General features: G+C 42.0%; 1 pseudogene; it reads right to left on the bottom strand.

Moving 5' to 3' along the window:
• Positions 1 to 4,661: 4,661 nt before the first annotated feature.
• Positions 4,662 to 7,182, bottom strand: LOC115123942 (uncharacterized; annotated as a pseudogene).
• Positions 7,183 to 8,615: the final 1,433 nt, after the last annotated feature.

Raw genomic sequence — 8,615 nt, forward strand, 5'->3', positions numbered from 1 at the left:
CCAAGACCTAGACCAGGGACCACACCAAGACCCGAGTCACACCAAGACCAGGGACCACACCAAGACCTAGACCAGGGACCACACCAAGACCTAGACCAGGGACCACACCAAGACCAGAGTCACACTAAGACCAGGGGCCACATCAAGACCAGGGGCCACACCAAGACCTAGACCAGGGACCACACCAAGACCTAGACCAAGGACCACACCAAGACCAGGTTGCTCCCCCTTCCTAATATACATACAGTTGAAGTCGGAAGTTTACATACAGTTAGGTTGGAGTCATTAAAACTAGTTTTTCAACCACGCTACAAATGTCTTGTTAACAAACTATAGTTTTGGCAAGTCGGTTAGGACATGTACTTAAAGCATGACACAAGTCATTTTTCCAACAATTGTTTACAGACAGATTTTTTCACTTATAATTCACTGTATCACAATTCCAGTGGGTCAGACGTTTACGTACACTAAGTTGACTGTGCCTTTAAACAGCTTGGAAAATTCCAGAAAATTATGTAATGGCTTTAGAAGCTTCTGAGGGGCTAATTGACATAATTTGAGTCAATTGGAGGTGTACCTGTGGATGTATTTCAAGGCCTACATTCAAACTCAGTCACTCTTTGCTTGACATCATGGGTAAATCAAAGGAAATCAGCCAAGACCTCAGAAAAAAAAATGTAGACATCCACAAGTCTGGTTCATCCTTGGGAGAAATTTCCAAATGCCTGAAGGTACCACGTTCATCTGTACAAAGAATAGTACGCAAGTATAAACACCATGGGACCACGCAGCCGTCATACCGCTCAGGAAGGAGACGCGTTCTGTCTCCTAGAAATGAACGTACTTTGATACAAAAAGTGCAAATCAATCCCAGAACAACAGCAAAGGACCTTGTGAAGATGCTGGAGGAAACAGGTACAAAAGTATCTATATCCACAGTAAAACAAGTCCTATATCGACATAACCTGAAAGGCCGCTCGGCAAGGAAGAAGCCACTGCTCCAAAGCAATGTCCTCTGGTCTGATGAAACAAAAATAGAACTGTTTGGCCATAATGACCACCGTTATGTTTGGAGGAAAAAGGCGGAGGCTTGCAAGCTGAAGAACACCATCACAACCGTGAAGCACGGGGATGGCAGCATCATCTTGTGGGGGTGCTTTGCTGCAGGAGGGACTGGTGCACTTCACAAAATAGATAGCATCATGAAGAACAAAAATTATGTGGATATATTGAAGCAACATCTCAAGACATCAGTTAAAGCTTGGTCGCAAATGGGTCTTCCAAATGGACAATGACCCCAAGCATACTTCCAAAGTTGTGGCAAAATGACTTAATTAAGGACAACACGGTCAAGGTATTGGAGTGGCCAGCACAAAGCCCTGACCTCAATCCAATAGAAAATGTGTGGGCAGAACTGAAAAAGCATGTGCGAGCAAGGAGGCCTACAAACCTGACTCAGTTACACCAGCACTGTCTGGAAGAATGGGCCAAAATGCACCCAACTTGTTGTGGGAATCTTGTGGAAGGCTACCTAAAATATTTGACCCAAGTTAAACAATTTAAAAGTAATGCCACCAAATACTAATTGAGTGTATGTAAACTTCTGACCCACTGGGAATGTGATTTAAGAAATAAAAGCTGAAATAAGTAATTCTATCTACTATTATTCTGACATTTCACATTCTTAAAATAAAGTGGTGATCCTAACTGGCCTAAAACAGGGAATTTTTACTAGGATTAAATGTCAGGAATTGTGAAAAACTGAGTTTAAATGTATTTGGCTAAGGTGTATGTAAACTTCCGACACAGAGAAAGAGAAATAGAGAGCTGAAATACCAGTGTGGTGAGGTTAAATGTCTGGAGGTGAAAAACTGAGTTTAAATGTATTTGGCTAAGGTGTATGTAAACTTCCAAAACAGAGAAAGAGAAATAAAGAGCTGAAATACCAGTGTGGTGAGATGTCTGGAGGTGAAAGGGTGCCACCCTGACTGTCCTATTATTCTCTGCACCTGAAATACAAAGCCTGACTGTCCTATTATTCTCTGCACCTGAAATACAAAGCCTGACTGTCCTATTATTCTCTGCACCTGAAATACAAAGCCTGACTGTCTTTTTATTCTCTGCACCTGAAGTACAAAGCCTGACTGTCCTATTATTCTCTGCACCTGAAATACAAAGCCTGACTGTCCTATTATTCTATGCACCTGAAATACAAAGCCTGACTGTCCTATTATTCTCTGCACCTGAAATACAAAGCCTGACTGTCCTTTTATTCTCTGCACCTGAAATACAAAGCCTGACTGTCTTTTTATTCTCTGCACCTGAAATACAACGCCTGACTGTCCTTTTATTCTCTGCACCTGAAATACAAAGCCTGACTGTCCTATTATTCTCTGCACCTGAAATACAAAGCCTGTCTTTTTATTCTCTGCACCTGAAATACAACGCCTGACTGTCCTATTATTCTCTGCACCTGAAATACAAAGCCTGACTGTCTTTTTATTCTCTGCACCTGAAATACAAAGCCTGACTGTCCTATTATTCTCTGCACCTGAAATACAAAGCCTGACTGTCCTATTATTCTCTGCACCTGAAATACAAAGCCTGACTGTCCTTTTATTCTCTGCACCTGAAATACAAAGCCTGACTGTCTTTTTATTCTCTGCACCTGAAATACAACGCCTGACTGTCCTTTTATTCTCTGCACCTGAAATACAAAGCCTGACTGTCCTATTATTCTCTGCACCTGAAATACAAAGCCTGTCTTTTTATTCTCTGCACCTGAAATACAAAGCCTGACTCTTTTTCTCTGCATGAAATACTCTGCACCTGAAATACAACCTGCCTTATTCTCTGCACTGTCCTTTTATTCTCTGCACCTGAAATACAAAGCCTGACTGTCCTATTATTCTCTGCACCTGAAATACAAAGCCTGACTGTCCTATTATTCTCTGCACCTGAAATACAAAGCCTGACTGTCCTATTATTCTCTGCACCTGAAATACACCTGACTGTCCTATTATTCTCTGAAACCTGAAATACAAAGCCTGACTGTCCTATTATTCTCTGCACCTGAAATACAAAGCCTGACTGTCATATTATTCTCTGAAACCTGAAATACAAAGCCTGACTGTCATATTATTCTCTGAAACCTGAAATACAAAGCCTGACTGTCCTATTATTCTCTGCACCTGAAATACAAAGCCTGACTGTCCTATTATTCTCTGCACCTGAAATACAAAGCCAGGTTGACCCTGTTAGAAGACATCCCCACCTGAAAGTTAAAGCCTGACTGACCCCATTAGGAGAAACCCCAGATAAATGCTCAGGAACATCCCTGTTCCATTAGTTATGTAATAGGAGACCAGTGTCATTTAACGTGTGAGTATGCAAACATTTGATTGTGCCGCACATGGTTTCCCATCAACCTCAACTTCATCCTACTGATCAGTGATGTGCCATCATTCGCATCTGAACTGAAGCTCTACTCCCGGCTTCTCTACCGCTAGGAGATACCAGGGGCAGGTGGCAGAGTCACTTGAGTAGACTAGAGTTTTACCAAGTTACTTTTTATGAAGATTAGACAATAGTGTCCAACTTGTTGATATAGAATAACTGTACGGTATGAGGTATTAGAACAGGTCTCTGGCATAGTTGTGTAATTACTTTGGTTATTTCAAAAACAATCCTCTGACCACATGTAATGCTTATTTACCGGTGTAGAAAGAAACAGGCCTGGAGTCCTGTATACTACTGGAGATGAAATGTTGTGATCCAGCGACACACTGAACCATTTCTAGCTTTGAGTTTTCTAGTCTTTACAGGAAGGTCTCCCCCTCAAGTCAAATGAGCAAAGCTTTATTTTTTATTTTTTTGAATCAGCAGTGTTGTGCAGGTTTTGGATTTTGCACCCAGGGCAGGTCCCCACAGAGCGAGTGAAAGGACATGCTGAATGTTCGGCTTCTTGGAGAAAGCAATAGCCTTTTAAAAGACAACTTAATAAGCACGCTGTAGAATGTAGTGGAAATACCATGGCAAAAATAGTCAAGACACCCAAGCTTGCCTATTAGATGGTGCAGCTCTAGTCAATGGTAGTTTCAGTCCCCAACCTTCTCTGTACGACAGACCTCATGAGTGACAAACGAGATGCAATGCAAAGTTTTTTTTAATGCAGTAATTTAGCGCAACAAGGAGAGTGTAACAAAATTATACAGAGGAAAACATTCCTACATGCTAAAACCGATAACATACAGAAGATGCCGGAGCAGGATACACAAATAAATAAGTGTCTTTAAAGCGATCAGTCCCCATCCCCCAGCTAGATACAATGTACACAAATACTGGATGCATTCATTTCCCCGGGAACCCAACAATGTGTGGATAGATTATTAAGCAATCTTACAAAACCACTAGCAATCAAGTAGTGATGCCAAATTAAGATGTCAAGAACTACATCTCCCACAAGTCAATGCAGGATCACCCATTGTACAGACCTGCTGTAATAGAGGAGATTACGTGCTTAACTTAGTTTTAAAAACACAAGGTAAACTAGTATTAGCCTGGTCACAGATTAGTTTGTACTGTAAAGACAAAATATAGCCATTGGCTCAACAGCACAAACAGATCTGGGAAAAGGCTATCACTTTGCCATCTATACATCAATATAAAGCATGATCTACTGCAGTCACTTAACACTACATGAAAATATAAGGGAGATCTATGGGTTGGATCATTGATTAATTGGGCCAATAGGGCTCACGTCAGACACTGATCAGCTGAGGGAACAGTTCATTGGCGAACACATCATCCCAGGATCCCTCAGAGCAGAGGGGGGAGGACATGTCGCTGAAGGGGGAAGGGGACCGCTCGTATCCGGAGTCGCTGTAGGTCTCAGTCAGGTAGGTACCAGTCTTCTCCAGGCCACCCAGGGCCAGGTCAGAGGTCGGCGAGACCGCGGACAGGAAGTCATCCAACACCCCGTGACTCTCAGGGATGATGACCACTTCCTCCGGCTCGTCTTTGACACACACCACCTCGCAGACCTCCTCAGCCAAAGAGAAGACCTCCTCCATCTTTGTTACACTCTCCTCGTAATGCACCTCCTGCTGCCCAGGGGGAAGCGCCACCCCCTCCACAGGCTTGGTGTAGATGTGGTCAAAGTGGATCAGTTCATTAAGGGCCTCCAGCTTAACTGGTGTGGCCCCCAGAGCTGCAGGTGAGGGGGAAGGTACTCCTGCCCCCCCTCCGACCAGCAGCATCTCCTGCGCCTGGATCTCCTGCTCACTACACTCCTTGAGGAACAGCTCTGGGTCAAGGATGTCCAGAATGCCCAGCAAGAGATCAGACTAGAGAAAGGTGAGAAGGAGAGAATTACAACTCTGAACAGAGGTAGAAGACCATAGTTAAGTCTATGGGTGAATCTGGAAATGGCCACCAATAAACAGGACTGGGACAAGAAGAACAACACTACTGGAAAAGCTCTTGGCAACACAAATCCAATCAATTACTATTCATTATAAAAGTGCTGGTACATGGTTTCTTCTCCAATTGACAAAGCCCACGTCACACTACAAAATGTCGGTTTACGTTAGCCGTAGCAGAAAAAATGGTCTCACCTCAGAGTCTGTAGAGTCAGGACTATCTGTATCCATTGGGAAATCTTCAGATTTGGGCATTGCTGGGCCTGCACCTGCTGCGGAGGCACACATAGCCTGAGTACTGCAGACTCAGAAGACCCGATCCCCAAACCTGCATCAATCCCACTGGACTCCAACACCTGACCCTGAGGAGAGTGGTGTTATAACAGTCCATTTTAAAAATGTTGTTATTGGTCACATGCTCCAAATACAACCGGTGTAGTAGACTTACTGTGAAATGATTACTGACAAACCCTTAAACAAAGCAGGTAAGAAAATACAGTTGAAATATCTACTAAATAAACTGAAGTGGATACCGGGACCAAGTAAATGTGCAGATTAGTAGAGGTAATATTACTGATCCAAGGCTGACAGCCAACCAGGTGGCAACTTAGTTCACCCTCCACCCTCTCCTCTGCATAAGTAGCAACTCCACAAATCCTCTTACCTCTTTGGCTTCCAGGGCGTCCAACCCCAGCCTCTGTCTCAGTTCCTCATTCTCGTTCACCAAGCCACATGTCTTTTGCTGTAAAAGCCTGTTCTCAACATGAAGTTTCTTGTTCTAGAGAAGGAAAAAAAATGTGTGAACACCTCAGCCTAGCAGCCTTTTACACCATGACACGTTTACATGGTGGATATACATTTACCTCCAACTCCAACGCTATAACTTGGTCTTCCAGGTCCCCCATTTTAGCTTTTTTTCTGTCTCTGGCTGTCTGGGCTGCAACTCTGTTCTTGAGTTTCCTGAAGAGGACAGACATTTGAAGCATTTTTTCTTTAGAAATTGCTGACAGAACAAGTTGAACAGGAATGGCTTGTTAGTTATTGCACAATCAGCCGCCATATTCCTGCCACGCAGGCAGAACAGATCGAGTACAGCGCTGCTTCAAATATGAAAACCTGGGTCGGATCAGCTGACTGACTGTAGACTCCTCAAATCCGTTGATAAGCAATACCTGTTGATAGTCCGGCCGAGTTGTGTCTTTGGCCTAAGAATCTACATGTAGAACGTGCATGTTTTATTCTTAGTCTAGTTATTGGAAAGACAGAAGTTCATGGACTCTTTCCAGATGTGGGGAGAAGGGAGTAGCCGGCTTCCGTTGGACAATCAATTCACCATTGTTCCCTTTCGGGTCACAAGATATTATCGCATTTGATTGCTAGATAATCATTAACATAAACCTAGCCATGAACAATGTCACACTAAACAGCCCCTTCATGAAACTAACCTGCGAAGCTGCTTTTCTTCAGGACTCAAATGAGTGAGTCTCTGTCTTTTTCGCAGGGGTGGCCCAGTTGTCGAATTTGAGTCGGAATCCGAAGAATTGGCTTGGTTCGACGCAGATGATGGCAAAACGACCGAAATGGACCGTCTGTAGCACTGTGTTGCGCTGGGAGAGCCATGCTGTTTCCCAGATATCAAGATGACTTTATGTCCCGCTGTCACCACGACCATCTTGTTGACCCTTATGGACCTATATCGCTTAGAAATATTAGGGAAGTTTTTTTTTTTTTTTTTTCAAAGAAACCTAAGGTTTCTCTCCGTCTTTCTATCCCCGTCAGTTCTCAAATATAAAAACGAGTACCGCTCGCTATGTATTTCTACAGTCGTGGTGAAATGTGATTGGCTCTCAGAGGCTGTGATGCTAGTCTCTGATTTGTCATAGAGCTGATGTAATTAGCATTCCTCCCCTTTCCTGTTGGTCTCATTTCCAGTCCAGGCCACGACAGATATAGAGAAAGGACCTCTGCCTACGCTTGGCACTAATAACAAACCCGACCGTTAAAAATTCCCAATAAAAATAACTAGAGGCAAGTATTTTCACCCTGGTGTATTAGACTACCTTCTCTTTAAACACATTAAAAGTCTGTTTCTAAATAGCAAATTAGTTTTCTTTTGGAGTACTTTCAGAATAGTTTACTTTATTCTAACGTTCTAACATTCTACTTTATAGGCCTACATAATAGTTCTAACGTTCTAACATTCTACTTTATAGGCCTACATAATTGTTCTAACATTCTACTTTATATGCCTACATAATTGTTCTAACGTTCTAACATTCTACATAGTAGGCCTACATAATTGTTCTAACGTTCTAACATTCTACTCAGTAGGCCTACATAATTGTTCTACGTTCTAACATTCTACTCAGTAGGCCTACATAATTGTTCTAATGTTCATAATTGTTCTAACGTTCTAACATTCTACTCAGTAGGCCTACATAATTGTTCTAATGTTCATAATTGTTCTAATGTTCTAACATTCTACTCAGTAGGCCTACATAATTGTTCTACGTTCTAACATTCTACTCAGTAGGCCTACATAATTGTTCTAATGTTCATAATTGTTCTACGTTCTAACATTCTACTCAGTAGGCCTACATAATTGTTCTAATGTTCATAATTGTTCTAACGTTCTAACATTCTACTCAGTAGGCCTACATAATTGTTCTACGTTCTAACATTCTACTCAGTAGGCCTACATAATTGTTCTAATGTTCATAATTGTTCTAACGTTCTAACATTCTACTCAGTAGGCCTACATAATTGTTCTAATGTTCATAATTGTTCTAACGTTCTAACATTCTACTCAGTAGGCCTACATAATTGTTCTAACGTTCTAACATTCTACTCAGTAGGCCTACATAATTGTTCTAATGTTCATAATTGTTCTAACGTTCTAACATTCTACTCAGTAGGCCTACATAATTGTTCTAATGTTCATAATTGTTCTAACATTCTACTCAGTAGGCCTACATAATTGTTCTAACGTTCTAACATTCTACTCAGTAGGCCTACATAATTGTTCTAACGTTCTAACATTCTACTCAGTAGGCCTACATAATTGCAGTTGTAAAAGAAGACTATTGCAATGGACAAATTTTTTTTAATAGAGAAGTTATTGCAGAAGGTTGCATCAGATGTTTTCACCACTGTCTCTGAATCCCCCCATTGGTTTCTCCTCCATCATTCAATAGT

Source organism: Oncorhynchus nerka, linkage group LG13, assembly GCF_034236695.1.
Source record: "Oncorhynchus nerka isolate Pitt River linkage group LG13, Oner_Uvic_2.0, whole genome shotgun sequence".
NCBI lineage: Eukaryota > Metazoa > Chordata > Actinopteri > Salmoniformes > Salmonidae > Oncorhynchus > Oncorhynchus nerka.